A 27,247-nucleotide genomic window follows, 5' to 3' on the forward strand; every position below is an offset into this window, starting at 1 on the left:
AAATTAGAGATTTGGGGCTGGAAGAAGTAAAACTTCAGCGAGACGGAGTGGGGTCAAGGAAGGAGGGTGTGAGAGAGTATGCTCTGGCCCCAACAGGGTTGGCGGATAAAGGGGAAGATAAAGCATAAGCCTTGAAACTCAGAACCATCTCAGTGCTTATATTTTCTAAGCTTCTTAAGTCCATTTGCTCATGTGATCCTCAGGACTCTACAGGAGAGAATTAGAATTATTACTGTGCTCTATAAAATTTGACCAAGGCTCAGAAAGGAGAGTCAGCCAACCACCATACTGTCAGGACACAGTGGTGCCCAGAGAACAGGCATTTGCTGCCACCCATTTGACCAAGGCTCATCACTCCCTGAGTCCTAGTGATACTTCCCACAGAAAACTTAGAATCTGACATCATCACTCTCAAAAAGGAGACAAAAATATCCATCAACAAAATACCTCTAAGGAGAAAAGGGGCCAGTGACTAGTGAGCTAGACAAAGCTAATACAATTATAACCAGAAAAAAGGCAGAATTTGAGCATTTAATGTAGACCAGATTCTTCCTAAACTGGGGACACAAGGGTAGCATTTTAAATGACAGTTTTCTACTTCATCAAATTAATCAAATCTGTTTTATTTACCACTCCTGAACTCTTGACAGACATCACTAATCAATCCCAGCATCCTTTCTGCTGATCCCAAGTTTGGTCTTTTCAAGAGGCTGACTCCAAACAGGTCAGAATAGCTTGTAGAGTAAAAACTAGGCTATCCCAAATCTGAATTTGGGGGTTTATGGGTAACTATGCAGTGTCCCTCTGTCAGAAGAGAAGTGACTCAAACTACAAGAACACCACGCTAATGAGACTCTGCAAAGACCAAGCCTGCTGTTTCAAGTCCTTCGTCTGTGCTTGGAACAAAAGAACAGAAGGGAAGGGGGAAAGAAGCAGGGCTTAGAGAAAATCAGAGATAATTGCTATTCTAGGAACTTAGCAGGATCCAGAGGCCTAGTGCCCTGAGTCAGGCTTTGCCTCAGCCCCTGTTTGTCAGGCTGTGTCCCCAACCCCTGGATGGGGTCCTGCTCTTATGACCCAGCATTCCTTGAGTAGCATCAGAAGCCCCAAGAAAGGTCAAAAACTGTAGGATTCTTTCCCAATACAGATACTGCTTCAAGAAGATAAGGGCTCTGAGAATCCCTGAGCCTCAAGTATGGTCCATGTTCATCTCTGGGTCCCTCTCCAGGCTTTTGCTCAAGCCCAGGTGCCTTCCACTGAGCCTTCTCTCCCTAGACTGACGGTTAGAAACTGCCCATAGAGACACCTGGGGAGTTATGACGGCCGCCTGGCCTCAGACCAATTAGTCAGCTTTGGCCTGAGGACGTCAGAACTGCCAAAAACATTGCTCTGAGTCCAGTCAGCGCCATGAGGTGATGTCCAAAGCTGAGACAGGCAGCCAGCCTGCCAGCTGCTCGCCCCCCAAACCTACTCCCCCCCGCCCCCGCAACAAGGCATGCTCCCTAAGGCAGAGGGTCCACCAAATAAAAGCAGGCGGCCAGAGTTCAGGGCCCACTGGCGTTGTCCCAGTGAGCACCTTTTGTTCCCGGCTCAGAGCTGTTAATTAAAGAGCTGTGATTAATGAGGAAGAACTCCTGGTCCCCATCTAGGAGAAGAGGTCCTGGGGATGCTGACTTTGCTGGAGGAATCTGCAGTCAGTTTCCAACTGGAACTATTTATAGTCCAGGCTTAGGAGGGCTGGGAGGAAGATGCCCTCCCTCCCTCCTGTGCCTTCCTTTCTCTCCCCTCCCCCACCACATCCTGATGGAACATGGAGGTAGGGATATTTATTGAGCAAAAACTTTTAAAGGAGTAACTCTCAGCACATAGGCATTGAAATAAACTTACAGCGCCTTCGTTACCTATACTCACTGAATGCCTGCTGAGCACTGGCTCCAGGCTGGTTACCAGATACCTACAGATACCCACCAGCTAATAGCTGCAAAGCCCTGTTCTGATGGAGTTTGTTCTCAAGGATGCCCTTCCCAAAGGACATGACCAGCAGGTAGACAACTGTCAGTAGAGGCCAGCGCCCTGATGAAGAAAGAATCAAACATCCTCCTCACAAAGAGTTCAGGGTAACTATTGCTGTGACAAAATACCATGACCAAAAGCAACTTGGGGAGGAAAGGGTTTATTTGGCTTAAATATAACTGAGTCATAGCCCATTGAACTCAACCCTGGTGGGAACCTAGAGGCAAGAGCTGATGCAGAGGCCATGGATGGATGCTGTTTACTGGCTTGCTCCTCATGGTTTGCTCAGCCTGCTTTTGTATAGAACCCAGGACCCAGCCCTCCCCCAACTATCACTAATTACAATCTTATGGAGGAATGGAGTTCCATCCTCTCATATGTCTTTACCCTCTGTCAAGTTGGCATAAAACTATCCAGGACAGCTAATTACTGACCTAGAGATTGTCAGCAGCCTCATCTCTAACTAGGAGATGGAGGCCCAGTCATAATAAGGGATTTTACATTTTATAAATTGTGTAGCAGATTCCAGACTCAAAAATCAAGCATGGAAGAAACCATTGTGCCTTTAAAATCCCAGTTTCTACTCCCCTTTGAGGTTATACATAGCCACACAGCTGTGCATGCTTCACTTAGTGGAGGAGAGAAGGAGGTAGACCACACCCACAGGAGTTCCCCACTAGCCTTTCCAAGGCGTGCCCTTAAAGCTCTGGCTTGTGACATCCAGCGGATCTTGAGAGGCACAGAGGATTTGTCATCCTGGATCCCTGAATGGTTTTGTGAAGAAGAACCTCCCCTGACTCGGCAACCAACTGAACTTGTGTGAACAGAAAATACTCGGCAACCAACTGAACTTGTGTGAACAGAAAATAAACTTCAGCATGCTGAGTTTCTGAGACAACAGTGTTTACCTGTTACAGAAGCAACATTAGATGTGATGGAAAAATCTCAGTTGCCAACTTCATGGGATCTAGAATGACCTGAGTAATAGTTTCAGGGCAATCCTGGGGCTGGGAAGAGGGTATCTTAACTAGGTTCGTTGATGTGGAAAGACGAGCCTACTGTACTGTCTTCTGGGCTGGGAGCCTGGACTATATAAAAAGGAGGAAGTGGGCTGAGCATCATCACCTCTCTCTGTCTCTCTCTCTGTGTCTCTCTGTGTATCTCTCTGTCTCTCTTTGTCTCTCTTTCTCTGCTTCTCTCTGTCTCTCTCTCTCTGTCTCTCTGTGTCTCTCTTTGTCTCTCTGTCTCTCTCTGTCTCTCTCTCTGTGTCTCTCTTTGTCTCTCTGTCTCTCTTTGTCTCTCTGTCTCTCTGTGTGTCTCTGTCTCTCTTTGTCTCTCTGTGTCTCTCTGCCTCTCTTTGTCTCTGTCTCTCTGTGTGTCTCTCTGTTTCTCTCTGTCTCTCTCTGTGTGTCTCTGTCTCTCTGTGTGTCTCTGTCTCTGTGTGTCTCTCTCTGTGTGTCTCTCTGTGTCTCTGTCTCTCTTTGTCTCTCTGTCTCTCTGCCTCTCTTTGTCTCTGTCTCTCTGTGAGTCTCTCTGTTTCTCTCTGTCTCTCTCTGTGGTCTCTGTCTCTCTGTCTCTGTGTGTGTCTCTCTCCCTGTGTGTCTCTGTGTCTCTCTCTGTCTTTCTCTGTCTCTCTGTGTGTCTCTCTGTCTCTCTGTGTGACTCTCTTTGTCTCTCTGTGTCTCTGTGTCTCTCTCTGTATCTCTCTGTCTCTCTGTGTGTCTCTCTGTGTGTGTCTGTCTGTGTCTCTCTCTCTCTCTATCTGTGTGTGTGTGTGTGTGTGTGTGTGTGTGTGTGTGTGTGTGTGTGTTTCCTAATTGTGGATACACTATGACCAGTTCCTTCAGGCTCCTGCCTCCTTGGCTTCCCCACCATGATGGACAGTACCCTTGAACTGTGAACCAGAATAAACCTCTCCTCCCTTGCTTTTGTCAGTGTATTGTATCACAGTAGCAGAAAGACAAATTAAAACATTACATATAGGTCTGCTCCAAACCCATATTTTATCTGTTACCCCCTTAGAAAGCCTTGGTGAATCCCAGTAAACCAAGAGTTGAAATGAAGAGGCTTATTGAATCATTGTGAGAATTAGAATAGGAAAAAGAAAGGACCAGGGCTTGAGTCTTGGTTTCCCCACGGCCACCAACAAAGCTGGAAAGCAATTGGGACTCTGCCCACTGAGCGGGCACTCTTGGCACTCAAGAGATGGCGAAGCTGGACAACTGAGAAGGCTTTCTCATACACTGACTGCACAGGCACCTGGTGTCCAAGAAGCTGAGGTCAGAGTCAGGCTTTCAATACGTCCCTACCTGTCACCATCCATCCACCAAGCCTACCTCCAACCTCCACCTCTTACTAATTTAATCTCAGAATCTTTCTCTTGTACTCCCCAAAACATTTCTGCAGTGGGTACAATTATGAATGAATGGCAAAGATGCCCAACATCCTACCCAGACACTTTTCAATCAAGCACAAGGTCACTGGGAATCAGTCCTAAAGTGTCCCAAAATCCTAGTCTTCTCACAGAACCAAGATGGGCCCTCTCTGGACTAGGGGAGAGGGTGGTGTATTCGTTCAGGCTTTTCTAGATAAACAAAAACAATAGAAAAACTCACAGAGGATTATAATCATAGGGGGTTTTTTTCTTAGATTATACCATTGGAAGCTAGCTACTCAAACAGTGGCTGTCCACGCACTGGAGAGGCAGTGAATTCTCAACCCAAGAAGATGGAATCTCAGAACAAGGAAGGCCAACAACAGAGCCCACGTGGAGACTGGACAGTGATCTGAAAGTTGACTGTCATGGCCTTTACTCTCAGCACTCTAGAGGCAGAGGCAAGCAGGAGTCGGTGAGTTCAAGGCCAGCCTAATCTAGATAGTGAGTTCCAGGACATCTACAGCTGCATAGAGGGACTGTCACAGAAAATCAAAACCAGACAAACCAAAAGAGAGTCCTGGAATTCTCCCCAGAGCCCTCGATATAAATCCATAGCAAAAGGCTGAAGAGGCTAGAGTTTAAGGTGAACAGCTGGTGACAGCCATGACAGCCACTTAGAGGGGCACTCATATGTGACTTGGAACTTTCTCTGCTTCTTCTTTTGTTCCATCGAGTGCCCCAGCCTACTGGATAGTGCTATCCATATGCATGGCAGGACTTACTCAGTGGTTCTTCCACATGTCAGCCTTCTCCAGGGCCACAAATACAGCCAGAAGTGTACTTTTCTCACCCAGGCATCTGTCAGTCCAGTCGAGGTGATGGCCAAGATTAAACATCACAAGTGGGACCCAGCATAAGACAAAGACATCTTCCTGGAATCAGCTGGAATTTAAGCTCCCCCCAAGAGGCAGCTAAAGCCTATACTGTGGTCAGGAGGCATAAAGGAGGGAGTGGAGCCCTTGACCCTGAGCCAAACTGAGAAGACCTGGCCCACTCCCTGGGTCTCAACCACTGTCCATGAGTTTGTAAGAGCACATGGCAGTGTCTGCCACACAGGTGACAAATAACCTCCCAAGAACAGCTTCTAGAAGTGGGAAGAACTCAAAAGTGACAGAGCAGCCTTGATACACTAGTGGATGTTGGGCAGAAGATAGAATGGCCCTGAATCAACTGGGCCCAGAACCACCTTCGTGTCCAGACATCTCAGTATCCAAGCTAATAAATTACCTCATTGATTAAGACAGTTTTAATGAGAACTTTCATTATCTGCAGCACAGGCATTCTAACTCATCTGGAAGGCAGACATGTAACATCTGTGTGGTCCTGTTTTTCAGCTGTGAAATGGGAACATTGGTTTTCAGAGAAGATGTAACTAATGGGGCAATCAAAATAGGCAAATTTCCACGAGGACAGAATGAGCCTGCGTGTAAGGAGCTGGCCACACAGCTCAAAACAAGCAATTCCTCCAGCTGCTTCTTGATATTCTGCGCTGAATGTTGTTGTTGTGTTGTTTTGTTTTGTTTTGTTTTGTTTTGTTTTGTTTTGTTTTGTTTTGTCTTTCCAGTGTTTCTCATACCATTTGGAGATATCAAACCCTCTGTGCTTAATCAAAGCCCTGTGTCCCATGTGGACCATGACAACAGTCTCTTAGCCTAGCAGGTTTCTAGGGAAGGTAAGTGTGATGGTTTGTATATGCTTGACTCAGGGAGTGGCACAATTGTTGGAGTAGGTGTGTCACTGTGGGCATGGGCTTTAAGACCTTCATCCTAGCTGCCTAGAAGCCAGTCTTCTCCTAGAGGCCTGCAGATGAAGATGTAGAACTCTCAGCTGCTCCTGCACTATGCCTGCCTGGATGCTGCCATACTCCCACCTTAATAATACTGGACTGAACCTCTGAACCTGTAAGTCGGTGCCAATTAAATGTTGTCCTTATAAGAGTTGCCTTAGTCATGGTGTGTATTCCCAGCAGTAAAACTCTAATGAAGACAGTAAGTCACAGGCAGCCCTGTGTAGCTTCACAAACCCAAGATCAGTGGTGGGGCTGATGGTGTGCGGGATGAACAGATCATCCGATGCAACGATGATGCCTTCCTGGAACCAGCTGGAAGTGAAGCTGGTGCTTTCTCCAGAGGCAGCTAAAGTCTGCTCTGTGGTATAGTATATCCGTACCTGATGGAGGGAAAGAAGAAAGCTAGTCCATGCTCCAAGGATGAGAGACGTGACGCTCTCCCCCAGCACCTAAAACTTCAGTAACGTGAACTCATCTCACTCATCACAGAGGCCACGGATCAGACACGGATCCCAAAGAGACCAGAGTCTCAGAGGCTGAGGAGGTTCAGAGAAGAGCAGCAACTTCCTCAAAATCACACAGTACTTGGGGCAGAGCTATGATTCAGACACAGGTGTTCCTGACCCTGGTACACTGTTTTATATGAGCTCTACCTCCTGTGTCCTTAGTCACCTGACACTCCTACTATCCACCTGGATTCCAGACTTACACCTGAGGAGCCACCTATTCCCGTGCCTGGGAAGGACTTATGGAGCCTGCACATGGCTCAGTACCCAGAAACTGTATAGGTTATATGCATGGTGTATGTATATGTGTATGTATGTGTGTTTGTATGTATATGTATGTTATGTGATTGGTCTATATATGGTGTGTATATATTTATGTGTGATCATGTGCATGTGTATGTACTGTGTGAGTAATATGTATCTGTCTCTGTGTGTGGTGTGTGTGTGTGTGCATGCATATGCATGTGTGTACACATGTGTGCATATAGTGTGTGTTTGTCTCTATGAGTGTATGTGTATGCATGGTATGTGTGCATGCATGGTGTGCATATGAATGGGTGTGCACATGTAATAGGTGTGTGGATGATATGTGTCACATGATGTGTGTGGTAAATATGTGTGTGTGCATATGCATGTGTGTTTATGTCTGCATGTGGTTTGTATCTGTCTATATATATAATGTGTATGTATGTGCATGGTGTGTGTGTGTGTGCATGGTGTGCAGTATGTGTTATAGATGGATATATGATATGCATGTTTATAGTATGTGTGCATATGTGTGTATGTATCTGTATGTGATATGTATCTCTGTGTGTGGTGTGTATGTGTGTTCATAAGGGGTGTGAGGGTGTATATGTGTATTGTGCACAGTATGTGTACTTGGTGTGTGTGTGTGTGTGTGTGTGTGTGTGTGTGTGTGTACACTTCAGGGGCTGCACCCCCAAAACCTCCACTGAAGTGATCCACTGTAAGTATCACCACACTGTTCCAGCCACGGGCTTCCCATAACTATTTCCTTTTATAAGCTCTATTGGCTGATTCCTATAATTGGAAGATAGCCATGGAATGTCTGTCTTGGGCCAGAAGCCACACAGGGTAGGTCCTAAGATCAAGATCTCAAAGCAAGTAGCTTATCTGGAAGGTGTTTTCAGAAAGAGCACAATTGCTGGGCAGGGGGACAAGGAAGATTGCCAGTGCAGGAAGTTTCCATGAGCCATGGACTCCTGTAGGCAACAGGGCTCCCTCCACTGGTAATCTCTAGTAGACAGCTTAACAAACCTTGGGTTATCGCACTGGAGGAGCAAGGTGCTGAGTCTCTAGGGAACTTATCTCCAACTCTGGGTCATTGTCTCCCAGGACACTAACCTGTAGCACTTCCAGCCTACCCTATGCAACCTGAGAGGAAGCCTCAAATGGATTGAGGGTGAGACTCCATCAATGAGAATCAGGATGCAGGGAGGCCATGTGGCTGGGGCATTAGGGCACCAACTGGGCTTCTGTCTCCCTCCCGTCCCCATTGACCTGGAGTGCCCCAAAAGGTCTCCACCCCCTCTCCTCTACCCCACATTCTTCTTTGACCTCATGGCTGAGCTCTTGGTCATGTGGCCAGAGCTGCTTAGGTGCTAATGTGGCACTTAAAATCTGTGTGGCCTTCCTCAGCCTGTGGAACACCTGAGGCTATGGTTGTCTTCTCTTCAAACTGGGAGTCATGCCTCTCAGCCACCCACTTGTCACAAAAGCTGGGTGGGGTGATAGGTGCTCTGGTAAGTTTTTATTGTTAATACAACTGTCACCTGGGAAGAGGGTGTCTCAACTGAGGGGTTTCCAAGATCAGATAGGCCTGTGGCATCACCTTGGTTGTTAATTGATGTGGGATGGTCTAGTCCACTGCAAGCAGTTCCCTGATATGATCAGGGGACCTGAGGATGTATAAGAAATGTAGCTGAGCAGAAAGTGGGGAGTGAACCAGCAAGCCAGTAAGAAGCCTTGCTCCACAGTTTCTGCTAGCTGGCTTTGGATCAAGATGTAGAACTCTCAGCTTCTTCTCCAGTATGTCCGCATGGATGCTGACATGCTTCCTGATATATGATAATGGGCTAAATCTCTGAAACTGTAAGCCAGCCCCAGTTAAATGTTTTCCTTTGTAAGAGTTGCCTTGGTCATGGTGTCTCTTCACAGCAACAAAACTCTAAGACAAAGCCCTTCATCCCAAAGTTGCTTTTTGGTCAATGTTTTATTGCAGCAACAGAAATCAAACTATAATGAGCACAGAAACTATACTGATACACAGCTATACTGGGTACACACCCCATCCTTGCCCACACTGGAGCTATAAGAACACTGAGGAATGCCTTGCACTCTCTGACCACCAAAGGGAACCATCTTTCATCACCTATTCACCTTGAGATATTCTCTGGTTTTAGTTTTCAGACATTGCCATCTGGGATACTGCTATCCCAGAATATTATTATCATCATTAGAATTCTTGGTGTTTTTAGAAACTAATGAATTCATGGAAGGTGCTCTTTAAAGAGGAGAAAATGTCAACACACATTTCAAGCTCCTGACCAGGACTTTCTCCGGTAGGTCAAGGTAACTCAAGAAGCCATTTTGGCCAAAGACCTCTTGTCCTCCACGTGGCAAAAATCATGAAACACCTCACCTGCTTCACAATCAAAGCAGCTAAGGGATAGGGTCTCCAGGATTATTTGTGGGATGCAAGCTGTTTATTAGCCACAGTTCCTACCACTGCCTGTTGGATAATCCCTCCCCCCTCCAAAAAAAGGGGGGGGGACTTTTTCAGGAACTCTCAAGAAAGGATCTTAGCCAAGAGTACTCAGGAAACACTGCATTTTCTGGCTCCTGTGCCTTAAGAAATTGTCTAAATGATGGTGAGAGAAAGGACAATGCAAGTTTAAGCTTATTGTGGTGGGTTGATGAGAATGTCTCCTATAGCTTCATGTTTGAATGCTTGATTCCCCGGTTAGTGGCACTGCTTGGGAAGGATTCCGGGGTGTGGCCCTGTGGAGGAAATGTGTCACTGGGTGTGGGTTTTGATGTTTCAAAGCCCATGAAAGACCCAGTCTCTCTGTCTCTCTCACTTATGCGCTCTCTCTCTCTCTCCCTCCTTCCCTCCCTCTGAATGTTGCCTGAAGATGAGAACAAGCCACAAACTTCTTCCACCACAGGCCAAACTACAATGCCTGCCATGATACACTCACAAAAGTCATACTCCAAAGCAAATCCTCCCTCTTCTAAGTTACTTCTGTTGGTATTCTGAGTGATGACATGGATTATTGATGTTTCCTGTGTCACTCTGTCCTGTTCCAGCTAGCCACTCAGAGGGCTGTCTGTCTGTATGCACTTTCTGAGGACTTCTCAGACCAATGCAGTCTCTTTCCTCTCCTTACACATGAAGAGCTCACAATCCTTTTTCTACAGCCCCAGGGGCACATCCCAGGCCCTTCAATCTGTCCATACTGAGCCTTCTCAAAACTCCCTGTATTCATCACTCCAGCATCCCAACAGACCACAGTGCCTCTGAGGACAAACATCACACAGTTTCTATTTGTCAGCCCAGAGCCCTGAACTCACCTGGAATTTACAACCTAAGAATTCTGTTTTGCAGCTAAAAGAAACCTTATTCTATTTTTGTCCTGCCCCATCCCCATACAATCTTGCTCAACTCCCCCAAGAAACACTGCTTGGAGTTCCTCTTCCTACATAAATGTAAAGATACACACTCCTCCCCACCCAGCTCCCACCTCTAACCCTGCATCCTCAAGAAGCTGAGTGAACAGCAGGAAGCACCGTGCTTCTGTGGAACCATCTCCCTGTGCACCAGACTGAACAGCCTGCTCCATTGCTGAACTACCTTACTACAGGAGGCTCCCTCATTAATCTAACATAAGGAAGTGAGACTTTGGGGCAGGGCCACGCCCCTCACTGACAGCATCCTCTCCCCAGAGATCAGCCTCTCTCCACCCTCCCCCAAAAGCCTCCACATTCTTCCACGATTTGATAAGATCTTCCAGAAGCCCAATGCTGTCGATACACACCACTCACACACACTTGCACCATGGCCAGGATACACACAACACGTACACCTGTATAACCACCAGGGCTCCAGGCATAGGTGAAAAGCTTGCACACAAACATAAACACTTTATTTATCCACTTCTCCTCATATAATCGTGACTGTGGTCCTACCACATAACCCACCTGCACACAGAAAGAAAGGCAAGGCATACATGTAGAAACTCACCCACATTCATACAATCCATACCTACAAGCCCATGGACTCACAGTACACATCCTGGAGACACAGAATGCTCTAAAGATCCACATGAAGAGGGAATCCTGCTCCATACCAGGCTAGGCTATGAACGTTCCAGTAGAGAGCCAGCATAATTAGTGCTTTAATTAAAGTCCTCTTTCTGCTCACTGGCCACAGGACCTGCATGCCAACACTTGGCTTGGATCCTGGGCCTCTCAGAAGCTGCAGATGGGCTGGGCCAAAACTGCCCAGGGGCTTGGTCTGGGCAGTAATTAGGGATGGAGGCTCAGCTGAAGAAGTGTAGCCAACCTGCTACTTTCCTGTCTCTTCCAAGGGAGTAGGTCTTGCTGGCTCCCAGACTCTACTGCTTCATAGCCTCATTACACACACACACACACACACACACACACACACATCATGAAAGGATGGAGGTAAGGGTCCTAGGCCAACACAGCACTGACTGGCAATTGCTGCTATAGCCTTACTAGAGGGGGAAGGGGAATGAGAATTAGCATATGGGCTTTAGTCCAACCCTCCCTCCCCCAGGCCCAGCTCAGGCCCCCTTAGTCCACTACCTATCAAATGCAGGCCCTGGACAACTTTCTCCACAAGCCCCCAAAACAGGCTCATTGTCTCCACTGTCTGGATTGCCCTAATGCTGGCAGACAACATGGCTCAAATAATAGAAACCCACCTCCCTCCATCCCAGGTCACAATCAAGGTGTCTGCAAGAGTAGTTTCTGTCTTAGTTTGGGTTTCTACTGCTGTGATGAAACACATGACCAAAAAGCAAGATGGGGAGGAAGGGGTTTATTTTGCTTACAGTTCTACATCTTAGGTCATCACTGAAGAGAGTCAGGACAGGAACTCAAGGAAAGAAGGAACCTGGAGCCAGGAGCTGATGCAGAAGCCACAGAGGAGTGGTGTTTACTAGCTTGCTCTTCATGGCTTCAGCCTGCTCTCTTATAGACCCCAGAACAAGCATTCCAAAGATGGCACCATCCACAGTGAACTGGGTCCTCCCCCATCAATCACTAATTAAGAAAATGGCTTATAGCTGGGTCTTATGGTAGCATTTCTCAACTGAAGCTCCCTCCTTTCCAGTGACTTTTGTTTGTGTCAAGTTGACATAAAACTAGCCAGCACAATGGATTCCCTGTCAGCTTGACACACAAACAAATCACTATTAAGCCGCAGTATTTCCTTTCTTAGTCATCCCCCAAGATCTCACATAATAGAATATTTCAAATATTTAAAGTTCTACAGACTAAAAACTCAGTCCCTTTAAAATCTGAAGTCTCTCAACTGTGGAATCCTATACAAATCAAAAATAAATTCAATACGTTTTTTACTTAAAGAGGGAAGAACCAGTGCACAGTCACGATCTGATCAAATCAAAAACCAAACTCCAAAAGTAGAAATAACCCAATGTCCTATTATCTGAGATTCACTCACAGTCTTCTGGGCTCTCCTCCAAAGTCACGGGTCACTTCTCTGGCTCCACACACAGATTGTCTCCTAGGCTCAGTCTGGCTCCACTTTATACCTGATGCCATCCTTGGTGGTTTTCTCCTGATACTGTCATCTCCAAATGCTAGGGCCTTTTGCTGCAGAAGGACTGCACTTTCACCAATAGCCTCTCCTGACCTCTCTTCAGGGACTCAAGCCCTGCCACACAGTGCCAAGCCTCAGCTTCTCTCCATGGCCCATTTCATACATTTAAAACCAGTACCACCAAGATGATTCTTTCCAAGTTTGACTGCCAATAGAAGGTACAACCTTGGAACACAGTTTCTTGTGTTGTGTTTCTGAGGAAACATTTCCCAGAAAACTTCAGTCTCTTCTAAATCTCAGCCCATTCCTCAGTCCTAGCTGACCAGAGCTGCAGATTCTTCACATGAAAGGCCTGGTAGAGTTTTTGCTTCCCTCCGAAGCTTCACAAGCCAGGCCTCCATAGACTGTACTGCTCTCAACATTCATATTTTCCAAGCTCCTACAGAACAGCCCACTGAGCTCTCAACACTCAATGGCTTTTCTAGCCAAAGTTCCAAAATCCTTCTACAGTTCTCCCAAAAACAACATGATCAGGTCTGTCACAGCAATACCCCACTCCTGGTACCAACTTGTCTTAGTTAGGGGTCCTATTTCTATGATAAAATACTATGACCAAAAAGTAAGTTGAGGAAAAGAGGGCTTAGCTGGCTTACACTGCCACATTTTATATCATCAGGACAGGAACCCAAGGAAGGAAGTCAGGACAGAAACCCAAACATGGCAGGAATCTAAAAGTAGGAGCTGAAGTCATTGAGGAGTGCTGCTTTGTGGTTTGCTCCTCCTGATTTGTTCAACCTGCTTTCTTATAGAACCCAGGGCCCAGTGATGACTCAATGGGCTGGGCCTTCTGCCATCAATCACTAATTAAGGAAATGACTTACAGCTGGATCTTATGGAGGTATTTTCTCAATTGAGGCTCCTTCCTGACCAATGACTCTAGCTTGTGTCCAGTGGACATAAAACTAGCCAGCATAGTTTCTACTAAGGATGCTAGGAAGCATCACTCCCTGAGCATCAGGTGTTTCCAACAATGGGCAACATGCTTTGTCATAGAGGCATCACCCCAATCTCTACCCTAATTGTTTCATGGTATTCTTGTATTCTCTCTCTCTCTCTCTCTCTCTCTCTCTCTCTCTCTCTCTCTCTCTGTGTGTGTGTGTGTGTGTGTGTGTGTGTGTGTGTGTGTGTGTGTGTGTGTAAGAGAGAGAGACGGTATATATTTGCAAATATGCACATGGGATTAAATTTAACATTTTCTATGAGACCACAAGCCATCTGGACTAGGACCCACCTAAAAGGCCCCCTTCCAACTTACAAAGACTATATCTACAAAAATAAGATTACCATTAGAGCCCCTAAGGTGAGAACATCAACAATGAATTTGTGGAGGAAAGACAATTCATCCTTTGATACTGTCAGGTTTACAAGATACTTACAAGTTTACAATTCAAAAGAATTAAGCTTCAAGCAAGGGCTAATGCATTGCTCACCAAGACATTATGGGACATCGTTTTACTGTGTTCCACTCCTTCACTAGGTGGCTCATTGAGCATGGCTTTATTAAGCACCTTCTATGCAGCAGACCCCTCCAAGGTGATCAATTAAACACAGCAATAGTCAGGTGACCACATAATGAGAATGGCCCCATTGTGGGTTCAGTGCTACCAAGGCCTTGCGCAGGATGCTGGTGTGGAAGCAATAGGATTGAAGGTAGAGGGTAGACCACCTTGCTTTACTATGGCCACCTGAGCAGGGGCATGTGATATGATGAGGTCACACTCCACTTTTCCTAGGGGACATTCTAACTGAAATCTTCCATGGATTCGTGCATCTAAATGAACACCTCCCAAAGTCTGTCGCTTTGAAGGTGACTTCTTGGCTTTAAGTTCAGTCTCATGACCCTAAGACCTGGGCTCACAGGCATTGTCAAGGACCTCCCCAGCCAACTGGGCATGACAGAAATCTCCCAGTACCTTGTACCCCATCTTTACTGCATCAGACAGGCCCTTCCTCTGCTTCTTAGAACACATTAGTCTGTTCCCCCACCCTGGTACCTCTGCACCTGTGACTCCTGAAAGTCAGAAACTCTCTTCCACTGACAGTCGGCTGGATTCTCCTGCCTCAGGCTCTTCCTCACCTAAAGGTGGCCCCTCTGATGCTCTCCCCTGCTGCAGGCTACAAGCATTTATCATCATTATCTCACTGGTTACACCTAGCCTGCCAGAGATTCCACTACTCAATATAAATTCCTTGAGGGCTAGCCATATATCTATCTTGTTTAGGAGGAAAAAAAAGAAGGGGAAAGGGTAGGAAGGGGAGAGGAAGAGGAGAAATGAAGGGATAACAGAGATTCATGTAGTCCAGGACAGGGTTTGCAACCTCAGCAAGACTGAAATTATGGACCACATCCTTGTAGGGACTGTCTAGTTCATGCTAATGTGCTGAGCAGAATCCCTGGCCTCTTCTCTGTACATGTCAGCACCCTCCCCTCTAGTTATGACAACCAAAACAATGTCTCCAAAGACCCCCTCTGGAATCAAAATTGCCTCCGATGGAGAGGCACCTATCTGGAGGTTTCTCACCTCTACTCAAAAGCCCCCAACTTTTTTCAATCTCTTTGCAATGATGACATCTTTATCCCAACCATTCCATGCAGATGCCGCAGTATATGAAACCCACAATGGTGGAGCTGCCCCTAGCTCTGTCTGTCAGTTATGCTCCATGGATACAGCATGACACACCTACTTGAAGACTCCCAGTCACAAGCCCTGGGTCTCATGCTCCTGGTCTGCAGATAGACCAGGCTCAGCTCAATGAGGCTGGGATCCAGAGGAGTGGAGGGTTCTGCTTCAAATTGAAAGGTTGATAAATGTGGCTTCAGCCATCAGTTGGGTTCAAGTCTGCTCCGTGTCTACTCGCTGAGGTCCCTGTGGACCAGCTCTGCCTGAAAGTGAGTCACCAGTGAACATGAAGATAAGTGTGAGGCAGATCACACAGGAGCTGCTTCTCAATGGAAGTTGGCTAATGTCTATTGTCCAGGGAGAGTCATGGGAGCAAGCCTAAAATCAAGAGGTTGGAGAAATACCTCTCCCTGCCAAAGGTGTGTGTGTGTGTGTGTGTGTGTGTGTGTGTGTGTGTGTGTATGCTGCTACTAAGCAATAATATATCTGGGCCGACCCTAAGAGCATGCTGATTCAGATAGCTGGGAAAAGGGGAGCTTTGAGTCTGCATGTGCATCTCTCTGTGTATGAGTCTACTTCCTGTTGCTATAACAGAATACCTGAGACTGGCTCATCTTATAAAGAGGTTTGGCTTTGAAGGACATCAGCATCTGCTCAGCTTCCAGGGAAAGTCTTATTTCTATTCAGAGAAGTGGAAAGGTGGTAACAGGCAAGACTAGAAGTGTTTGGGCCAGGAAGACATGGGGAAAGTATACACTGTCTTTATAACAACTCCTCTCTCTCTGTGTTGTGTGTGTGCGTATGCAGTACAGATGCATGTGAACATGTGCACGCACATGTGCAAAGACCAGACCATTTATGCTGAATGTCTTCCACTACAACTTTCCACCTTTTCATTTTTTGTATTTTTGCGTGCCTGTGTGTGTACCTGTGTGTGAGTATGTGTGTGCCTGTACCTTTCTCGATGTGTGTGATGTACCTTTCTCAATGGACAACCTGGCATGTTTGTGCCTGTGCATGTGTGTGTACCTGTGTGTGAGTGTGTGTGTGTGTGCCTGTGCATGTGTGTGTGCTTGTATGTGAGTATGTGTGCCTTTGTGTGTGCCTGTGTGTTTGTGCACCTGTGTGTTTGTGCATGTGTAGGTACCTGAACATGCATGAGTGTTTGAACATATGAGTGTACTCATGCCAGGGCACATGTGTGGAGGTCAAAGGTCAAGCTCAGCTGTCCATCTTTACCTTCTACTTTGTTTGAGGCAGTCACTTGTTCCCCATTGTGGACACCATGCTAGATGGACCATGAGCATCCATGGATTCTCCTGTCTCTGCTTCTCCTCTTGCCAGATTGTAGGTGAGCTGGAATTATAGATACAACTATGCCCACTAACTCACATGGGTTCTGGGTATCCAAACTTAAGTCCTCGCACTTTGCACAGCAAGAACTTCACCCACTGGACCATCTCCCTATCCTACCTTATCTTTTGAGACAAGGTCTCTCATTGAACCTGGAGCTTGCTGGTTCTCTAATGAGCTACTGGCTGGCCAACAATCTCCAACAAGCTTGTCTTACCCCCCAAAAGCATCATAGTTACAGATGCATGCAACCAGGCCCAGCTTTAATGTGGAAGCTGGCGACTGAGACTGAAGTCTTCATGCTTGCATTCCAAGCACCTTATGAAGTGAGCCACCTCCCCAGCTCTCAGCACCCACCGTCTTAGTAAGCAATGTATTTCCTAGAGAAGTAAGCCAGTCTCTCAGGGAAGACATCAATCACTCCTAAAGGCCCTACCTTATGAATTATTAGCTGGGCCCATGAGCCAGTATCTACCCTGTGTGCTCAGCCATACTTATTTTCAAGGGCTTCTTGAACACATGGAAGGGTGGCTTCATCCAGACAATATTTTTTCAGTGCCTGTTATGTGAAGGACACTGTCTGGGATGATGAGAATTTCAGGGCAAGAAATGAGCACATGGCCAACTGGGATAGATGGTTCTACCTTCATAGGAATGTGCCTACATAGAAGAACCTCTGATGTACCTTTCTCGATGGACACCCTGGCATCATTTCTCTAGGACATGTGGTGGTGGGGGTCTCAGAAGGACCCTACTGTCACAGCCCCTACTTCTCAAACAGAAACCTCTTTGACATGGGGACTCATCTCATCAAGATATCAGTATGTCTAAATCAAGGCTGTGTCAGCAGCCCCCATGAAAATGAATAATGGCCACAATTATGACCCATATAACAGCCCAATAAAACCTAATTAAAATGATCCACATCCCATCTGCCAAGTGTTGGGCAGAGCAGCCAGGGAAAGTTAGAGGCCCAGGCAGTTCAAGGAGAACAAGTAATGTGAAAAATCCTAGCAATACTTATATTATTATAAGTACATTTACATAATATTAGCATATGATAATGCATTGTAACCAATACTGTCACATGCTACTATCATCATTATCATCATCATCACCACCACCACCACCATAGCCATTGCTTGCGACATGCTTTCTGTGTTCCACCCTCTGGTCATAGGAGCAGTCCCTGACACACTGAACACGTATCATCCCATTTAGTTGTCATTAACTTTCCATAAAGTCAGTGTTACCATTATGCACACTTTACAAATGAAAAGCTGAGAGCCATGAGGTTAGCTTGTCCAAAGGGACACTGCTAACAAGTGTCAGGCTCCATCAGTGTCTGGCTAGAACAGAAAATCAGTACTTGAAAATCCAACATTAGGTAACGCAGCATCATGCACAACCAACGCTCACTCCCTTGTCGCCAACAGTGAGCTAGGTAGTATGTTAAAACAGAGAGTGGCAAGGACAATGAGCCCACATTAATGGGCCAGCAGGATGGCTCGGTGGGGAGAGGCGCTTGTGTGCGAGCCTGATGACCTGAGTTTAATCCCTGGACCCCACAAAATAGCAGGAGAGAACCAACTCCAGAGAGCTGTCCTCTGGCCTTCCATAAGCACTGTGACCCACACATGCCTGATGCACGGGTGCACACATGCAAAGAAACTGCAATTTTAATCTTTTAAATCCACAAGCGCAATGGATTTGGGCATCGATTTGAATGTGAAACGTCCCACTTGCACAAAGGCACATACATATGTGTAATGAAGGCTTGGGCCCTCACTGGTGGTGCTACTGGGAGATGCTCAGCACATCAGGTGATAACTCTATCCATGCATTAAAGAATTCATAGCTTAATCAACTATTAGGAGATGGGGCCTAGTTGAAGAAAGTTAAAACACTTTGAAGGGCCTTGTCCCTGGCCCCTTCCGGTCTCTCACTCTCTGCTTCCTGGCCCCTGTAGGTGAGCAGCCTTGATGTACTGAATGCTCCCTGTTAGACTACTTGGCCTCCACTCAAACCTAGAGCCACAGGCCAAGCAGTTGTGAACCAAAACTATGAGCCAAAATATACCTTTCCTCCTTCTGATGTGTTTTTCTCTGTTGCTTAATTACAGTATCATAGAATACTAACACACGCTGGCATAAATCTGCCTAGGGAATCAAGGAAGAGGTTAATGTACACAGGGAAGCTGAGCCATTGAAAGACAGACAGGAGTCTGTGAAGGAGACCAGCAGAAGGCTTGCATGCAAAGGGGGTGGCATATGCAAAGCCAGAAATTCCCAGCATGCTCTGGGAGTTACAAAAGTACTCCTCCAAAGTCTGAGTAGACCAGAGGGAGTGCAGCTAGGGATATCTGATGAGGATGCTGGAAAGGTCAGTAGGTCAGGATCCTCAAGCACCTTCTGGGTCAGGTTCAGAAATGTAAATTCTGCCAGTAAGCAATGGGGAGCCATGGAAGGTTTTTAAGCAGGGAAGTGATGTGGTCAGAGGTCTCATTAGAAAGGTCCCCCAGGTAGCTGGGCAAGAAACATCTTAGGAAAGAAAGTCCATGCCCCCTACAAGGGTTGGGGGGCTGTCAATCCTTAGAAGTGGTCAAAGAAAGCTTACCCAGCCCTGCCAGAATTAGACCATAGCCTGTGCTCTTTGCCAACCTAAGAAGTGAGGTGCTTGGTCTATCAGGAAAGAGTCTTCCATGAGTCCCCAACTCCCACCCCAGGGAAGATGAGTTTTTATATCCTGGGCTTTGTCACAGGTCCCTCCTTGCAGACAGAGTGGCAGGAGCTGGCCCACCTTGCTTTGCACCTAAAGGCCTGAAGTGCAGGAAGGAGCAGGCTCCTCCAAATAGACAGGTCTTTAAAAAACAGAGAATGCCAGAGCTGCAGACACATGAGACAGATAGATAGGCTTGAGAGGAGAGAGAGAGAGAGAGAGAGAGAGAGAGAGAGAGAGAGAGAGAGAGAGAGCGAGAGAGAGAGAGAGAGAGAGAGAGAGAGCTCTTCATGGTTGCCTTTGTCATTTCAAACGATGTTGCCCTTTGACCCAGGAAGAGGTTCCAAATGCATAAATAGAGCAATAATCTCCAGCATCAATGTTTTGATAAAAATGAGAGAGGGGGAAAATACATAATATCAACACCACCTCCGGGAAGCACAGTCAGAAAAAGTTATCAAGCAAGCTGTCAGAGCTTGGCAGGCCTCACTGTCACCCACCTGACTCTGGGCACCTAATAAAGGCCGCATCGAGGAATTTGTCGCTCTCGAATGCATAATTCACTAGTCAAAAAAGCAGCGGTAATACATTGCATTTTCATAAGGGGCTCTGAAGCTGTCTAATTTCCCTGAGCCTCAGGACGACAGGAGGCTGTGGCCACTCGCAGAGGCCCCTTTATGCATTATGGATAGAGGCTTTGCAATGCAAAGTGACAGCTCAGATCCCCACTCCCTACCACCCACCCACCCACCCACCTGCCCCCAAAACCCTCAGATCCTGCATAAAGGCCTAGAACTAAGGGGTTGATCTGTCCCCAAAGCCTATGTGTATTTGGCACCTAGAAATGAGTATTAGTGTGTAGGTGTGAGGGCGTGGGTGTGTACATATCTGTTAAGGTAGAGAACGAAGCTTTCATGTTCCAGTCCCAGTCACTACTAAGAGAAGCCAGGGCAGGAACTCCAGCAGATGGATCTTAACAGACACAATCAGCTTGCCTGTCACTTGATGACACACTTTTAAGATGGCACAAAGAACAAGTGAATCGATAGAATCATTCGACCTCTGACCATGTCCACATTGACATCCTCTGCAGGCCCCCAAATTAGACCTACACTACTTCCCTGCCACACAGAAAACAAACTCTGTAGATATGTATCACCCACCATCACGGCAACTGGGGGGAATGAAATATGTCTTCTCCCAGCCCCTCACAGACAAAACAGAAGGAGAGGAAGATGTTAAAGCAAACAGTGAAGTACAGCATACATGGAATCTTGGCCCTCAGGAGGTAGACGCAGGGGCAGGAGTTCGAGGCCAGCCTCAGCTACCTGATGAGTGCAAGGCAGTCTGGGATACATGAGATGTAGTCTTTAAAAGTAATGGGGGAGGACCTCTTTGTGATGGGGGAGTTTTAGGTAAGAAAACAGATAGTCTCCTTCTAATCTCACCTGAGGCGACTCCCTCAACCTTCCTCTGATATGGCCAGACATCAAGTGAGCTATGTGGTGTGCTGGAAAGACCACAGGAGTGGAAAGAGCTGGGCTCAAGGGCCAGCCTCTGTTGTAATGATACCTGGAATACACAGGCTTTGATGCACTCACACAGCAATGGTCAGCATGGTGCACCATCCTTCTCTCAGGTACCTGGGCCAGTCACTGCTTTGTGCCTTACTGTAGCTTTTCTAAAACATATGGCGCTGAGCTGCTGGTGTTTACATCCCTCTGCCTTGAGATCGTTACACTTCAGTATCCCCATCTCTAAAACAGAAACATAAGCACTGGCCACCTGACCTAGGACAAAGATGCTGGAGAGGAAGATTAAAAGTGTGACCCTGGGGAAAAGTCACATGTGACAAGCGGAGGGGATGTGCTGGTTGGTTTTCGTTGACTTGACACAAACCTATATATACATATCTGAGAAGAGAGGATCTCAGTTGTGAATGGTCTCCGTCAGATTGGCCTGTGAGACATTATCCTGATTGACGGTTGATGTGGGAGGGCCCAGCCCACTGTGGGCAGTACCACACCTGAGCAGATGAGCTTTGGATGTGTCTAAGAAAAGTAGCTGAGCAAGCCAGGGAGAAAGGAAGCCAGAAAGCCGTGTTCTTCCCTCTGCTCCTGCCTGAATTCCTGCCTGGGCTTACCTCAGTGGTGTCTGTGATTGGAAGATGAAAGCTGTAGTTGTAAGGTTTTTAATAACTCTATTAGTTCTTAATATAACCCAACCAACCTCCAATAATCAAGACAGAGGCCTATCTGTTTATTTAATCAGCTTTAGCACAATTACTAGGCTGAAATTGCCCCTAAAAACTATTTTCTCCGCTATACTAGCTGTTTCCGAACTGCACTCCCCAAGTTACTTGCTGTTGGAGTCTGGCCCAGGCTGCTTTTGTTCTTCAGTCTGTCCCCAGGGGACACTTCTCTCTGCCACATGCTTCTGATCCGTCCCATCTAATGATAACCTCCAGCTCTCTCTATCTTCTTTCTCCTTCTCATTCTCTCTCTTTCTCTCCTCGTGGTCCCTACCTGCAACCCCCCAGCCCTATAACAGAAGCCCTGCCTACTTCTATTCTCCCCAGTAACTGGCTGTCAGCCATTTTTATTTAACCAGTATGAGAAGATTGTTAAGCAAAGTTTACATGACATATATTTAGTGTATGTGAGAATGTTTTCCTCAAAGGGACTGCAACCAAATTAGGGGAGCCTACACTTAGCGATTGAATACATAGCAGCACCAGACCAAACCCCCAACAGAAAGCCATGTAAACCCTTTCCTCCCTGTACTGGCTAGTTTTGTGTCAACTTGACACAGCTGGAGTTATCACAGAGAAAGGAGCTTCAGTTGAGGAAATGCCTCCATGAGATCCAACTGTAAGGCATTTTCTCAATTAGTGATCAAGGGGGAAAGGCCCCTTGTGGGTGGGACCATACCTGTGCTGGTAGTCTTGGGTTCTATAAGAGAGCAAGCTGAGCAAGCCAGGGGAGGCAAGCCAATAAAGAACATCCCTCCATGGCCTCTGCATCAGCTCCTGCTTTCTGACCTGCTTGAGTTCCAGTCCTGACTTCTTTGGTGATGAACAGCAGCATGGAAGTATAAGCCAAATAAACCCTTTCCTCCCCAACTTGCTTCTTGGTCATGATGTTTGTGCAGGAATAGAAACCCTGACTAAGACACTCCCCATCAGTATTTCATCACAGCAACAGACTCAGGCTAGGTCAGGAGGTGAGAAGATGAGCTCCCACGTGTTATGGGCTGGTAGCTGCTAGGCGAGCTTCATCTGGCAACATTTCCCCAACCCAACGTTACAGTGAGCCATGGACATCTTTCTGCTCCCAAACACCCTTTCCTCTTAGTTTTCTGATCTGCCTCCCTGATAGCCAGCTCTCAGTGAGGAAAAACCACAGGTTCTGGAGACTTCCCTAGTCCTCAGCAGCTGGGGCTCTACAGTGGTAAGAATGAGTGACTGGTCGATATGAAGAAAAGGGAGAAGGAACAAGTGACACGTACTAAGAAGCTGGAGACTTTCCTCATAGCTGTCCCCGCAACACAGACAGGGAGTCGTTCCATCCATCTTGTCCTCTAGTGATTTCTAGGGCCTTGATGGTGATAGACAAGAATCCAGAAGTGACAGGTGAGCAAACTTCAGCTACTGTCTTGGTAGACATGCCACCATATGCCACATGCTCAGAAAGGAGAAATAACAGGAATTCTCTGTATATGACCTGGAAGACAGTCTTTAGTGCTGAGAAGAAGAGTGTGGAGTTGAAGAAGAGGAAGAGAGGAAAGGGAAAGCTGAAGAGAAATGGAAGAGAACGCTAATGATACAGGATGAAGCCCTGAGGATAGACTCGGTGGCAACTGAAGGAGATATTTCCCTGGTCCTCTCTTGAATTCTGCTCTCAACATATTTACACGTGATGGGATGATCAGGAGGCTTAGAGAAGTGGCTGAGTTTCATGTTAGTCCCCAAGAGTTCATCAGACACTGAAGTGCTTACAGTTCAAGCAAGGGTGTCACTTAACCTATAAGCTCTAAAAAGAGGGAGCAGAAAGGTTGGGAGGGCTTAGGACAAACTTTAGATACAAAGTGGGAATTCTAAGTAGATCTTCTCTAGAAGCCAAAGGACAGATGCCAATAAATGTATGGTGTCTACAGATAATACATACTTTGCAGAGTTGTCTGTCCTGTGGTGGACAGAAGGTTCAGTGGGAGACACAAGGAAAAGCCAGCAACTGTGCCCATGGGCCTCCATAAATGGTTGAAAATTTGTATGTACATAAATCTGTTTGTTCCAGGCAAAGGAAATGGCATCTCACCATCATGGGCAGACATATTAGAGAAAGTCAGTTGGTGCTGCACTGAGGATCCAAAAGGAGAGCACGTAGTCAAGTAGGAAGCCATGTGGAGCAGCAGAGGAGGAAGGGGAGGCCAGGGCAGAACAACCTACTGCTTGCTGAGGAGTGACAGCTCTGAGGGAGCTCTTACAGGCTTGCTTAGAGGTCTGGCTTGGGCGAATCTCTAATATACATAATCTAGAAAGAGGGAGCTAGAGAAATGGCTTGGCTCTTTAAAGGCTTTTTCTGCTCTGATAGAGGACCTGAATTTGGTTCCCAACACTCACATCAGACAGCTCATACAACTGCTTATAACTCCAGCTCTGGGGGCATCTTATACCCTCTCAGTCTACTCACCTGCACACACAGACATGCATACACAGGGACAGACACACGTGTAAATAAACATGTAAATAAAAATAAATAAAATAAAAAAGCTCTGGATAGGAGAATAGTAAGACACAGGTGCTATGATGGGGGAGGGGTAGAAAAAGAGAGAGAAGGGCTTACACTGAGGAAGAGGAGGAAGGACAATACAGAGGGAACAGGAGTAAATAATACTAAGGATGTTTATGAAAGCCATAAGGAATTATACTAGTTTATGTTTACCTAAAATAATACATAATCATATGTATACAGGTGTGCATGTGTGTGTGTGTGTGTGTGTGTGTGTGTGTGTGTGTGTGGTTTAAATAAAGTTACACCACTTGGGATAATAATGCTCCCCTCAAGAGACATAGACTCTCTAATAAAAACCCAATGGCATGCAAAGAAAACCCAGACATGCTAAATCTCCCTTCAAGTTGTTGGCCAGAGGAGTCCAAGAGACTCCCAAAACAATATAGAGAAAAACTTGCTGTGGGATGCCCAACCCCTAGTTGATTTAGCTACAATGCAAGCTCCATATATAAAGTTCGAGGAACATCACAGAAGGGGGGAAGATTCTAAGAGCCAGAGGATCAGGACACTGGTGCAAGATTATGTCTTCTACATATGATAAGGAGGTTGTACCTGTGACATATCAACCATATGGCTGCCCAAACAAGTCTTGCACGGTGACAACACCGGTTGGCATGTCACTGTGGATGGGGGAATCTCAAAAGGCCCCAGCCCTAGATGAAAAGCTACAGGTAATTAATGAGTGCCTCAAGAGAAAGGATCGGTCTTCCCCAGGAAGGAACCCCCTAGTTGGTTATCCAATCCCAGCCTTACACACATACACATAGAAGCAAGGCTAAATAGACACAGCAGGTTGTATTTCTATATTTATATTACATATCTGCTTTGAGGGGGCTATGGTACTCACTGGTTCAGGGGAAGGTGTATCTCCTGAAAGTCTGGTTGCTGACACAACACACTGCATCCACAGATCCACATAGGTGTCTAGAGCATACACCTAGAGTTCAGAACTTGAAGGATAGTGATATGATGAAGACAGTTGGTGCTGGGTGGCTTTCTCACACTGGGGCCCCCAGAAGCAAGCCCTGAGAGAAGAATTAGAAGCCATGTAGTTAACTTAGGAGAGGATTCCAGGAATCGGTGGTTAGACTGCAAGGTTAGGCAAGAATAGGAAAATGTTGGTGTGAAGTGGGCTGCTAAAGAGTTCGCTGCAATAGACAAATGACACTGGATCTGTCGAGGGCCCTTTAGAAGTTCATGCAGGAGAACTGCGCTGCTCCTTGGGGTTTGGCATGGCCTTCAGCATCTTGGAATAGAATAGTGTTAATGGCCCACATGAGACCCTCTGAGAACTTACTAACATTCCCTCCTTAAAGGAGGGAGGCTCAAGGAGTTCACAAGCCTCTCCAAGAGAGAGAGAGAGACAGAGACAGAGAGACAGAGACAGAGACAGAGATGGTAGATAGATAGATAGATAGATAGATAGATAGATAGATAGATAGATAGATAGATAGATAGATAGATAGATAAGAGATAGAGATAGAGATGGAAAACAATTAGCTGAGGTGGGATTCAGGGGTGTGGCTGCCTTCAAGTTGCCCATAATAGTGTAAATAACCATGATAAACTACTACTTCACCAATATGTGTATGGTAATAGAATCCTTCCCTTGAGGTGTGGGCACCCTCTCTACCTGGGGTAATGTCTCCCCAGGAAAAGTCACACAACAGAGACCAACATTAACTTTTTACCCACTGGGTCAAGGCAACTAGGAGTGTTTCTTCTCCAGCCAACCTTGGGATTATCCTCTAGTTACTTTTATACTGAGATGGACAGAGCTTCCCTCCAGAAAAGGCCACCAGAGCCTCATCCTCTAAGAAAAGACACTGAAGCCAAGATCAGATAAAGAAGTTTTCTATGTGAGGATCCTCCTGAGTTATCTAAATAGACCCAAAAATTCTCTCTCATCAATACCTTTGCGAGAAGAAATTTTGATACAAGTAGAAGGAAGACATTACAGTCATGAATGCAAGGGTCAGAGAGGTGCAACTTCAAGCCAAATAACACAGGCAGCTAGCAAGAGGAGATCGGAAGAGAGGTAACCAACCCACAGATTGTCCCATCAGGTCTCTGTATGGAGCCCCAGTGATACTGGCTTTGGACTTCAATCTTCCAGAACAGTCAGAAGATAGCTTATCTGTGGCCTTTTGTTGAAGCAGCCACCAGATGCTGATACATTCATCAAGCACTGCAAAGGGTCCTTCCCTGAGGTATAAATGATGTGCACTTCTGCCTTCCCAGAAAAAAGCAGCAGAAATTCTCTCTGGCAATATCTCACATGCTTGCAGAGGGATGTCTGCTATCTCCTTGCATAGCAATGTATGTCTGAGGGTCATGGCACGCCAGGAGCCTTAGAAAGCATGGTCTGAGTTGGCTCCATCACTGCACCAACCCCCAGAGCTGTACAAAGCAGGGACCTCTGGGTGCTCCTCTGGGTGGCTTCAAGGTCAAGGTCTTGCTTTCCTTAACAAAGGTCAACATAAGGTGCAGAGACAGTAGACACTAAAGCCCGGGGAGCCCAGTGTTGGCACAGCCAGGAGGTAATCAAATCAAATGATCAGATGAAACATAGAAGGGCCCAGGGAAGGCGAGGCTACTCAAAGGCGACCGCAGGTCAGGGTACGAGGTGTTTATGATGGTGATGAGCCTGGCCTGGGTGCTGTTGCTCATCACCCCCCATTCTGTAAGGGAGGTGTTGTAGTCAGTCCCTATTTTATAGGTGAGTAGCCAGAGGCTCTGGCAAGTGAGTGGGGTCTATAGAATACTCCGGGAGCTTTAAGGATGACCCAGGGAGTAAGGTGAGCTGTACCGGATCAGCCAGCTTGGCTCGGGGTTTTCAAAGGCTGACTTACACCTAGGAAGCAAACATAAGAAGGAGTCTGCCATCTTGCCTGGGTGATGAGAAAGGGCAGACAGCCAGGGCTTCGGTCCCTGACGTACATGCTCCTTCACCACCAAATGGCCAAATTCAAGTCTGCCCACCTGAACATTGCTTGGCTTCCTTGGGCCAAATCTTTCTGAGCCAGAGGGTCCACCAACACAGGGAGCTGTCCAGCACTGAGAACTCCCTATTCCAGTTTCTGCTGGATTGGCCTCACCCCTGTTTCCTTGTCAATGAGAGTAAAGT

Source organism: Mus caroli, unplaced genomic scaffold (genome assembly GCF_978045245.1).
Source record: "Mus caroli unplaced genomic scaffold, Mus_caroli_1 scaffold_2, whole genome shotgun sequence".
In the NCBI taxonomy this organism is placed as follows: Eukaryota; Metazoa; Chordata; class Mammalia; order Rodentia; family Muridae; genus Mus; species Mus caroli.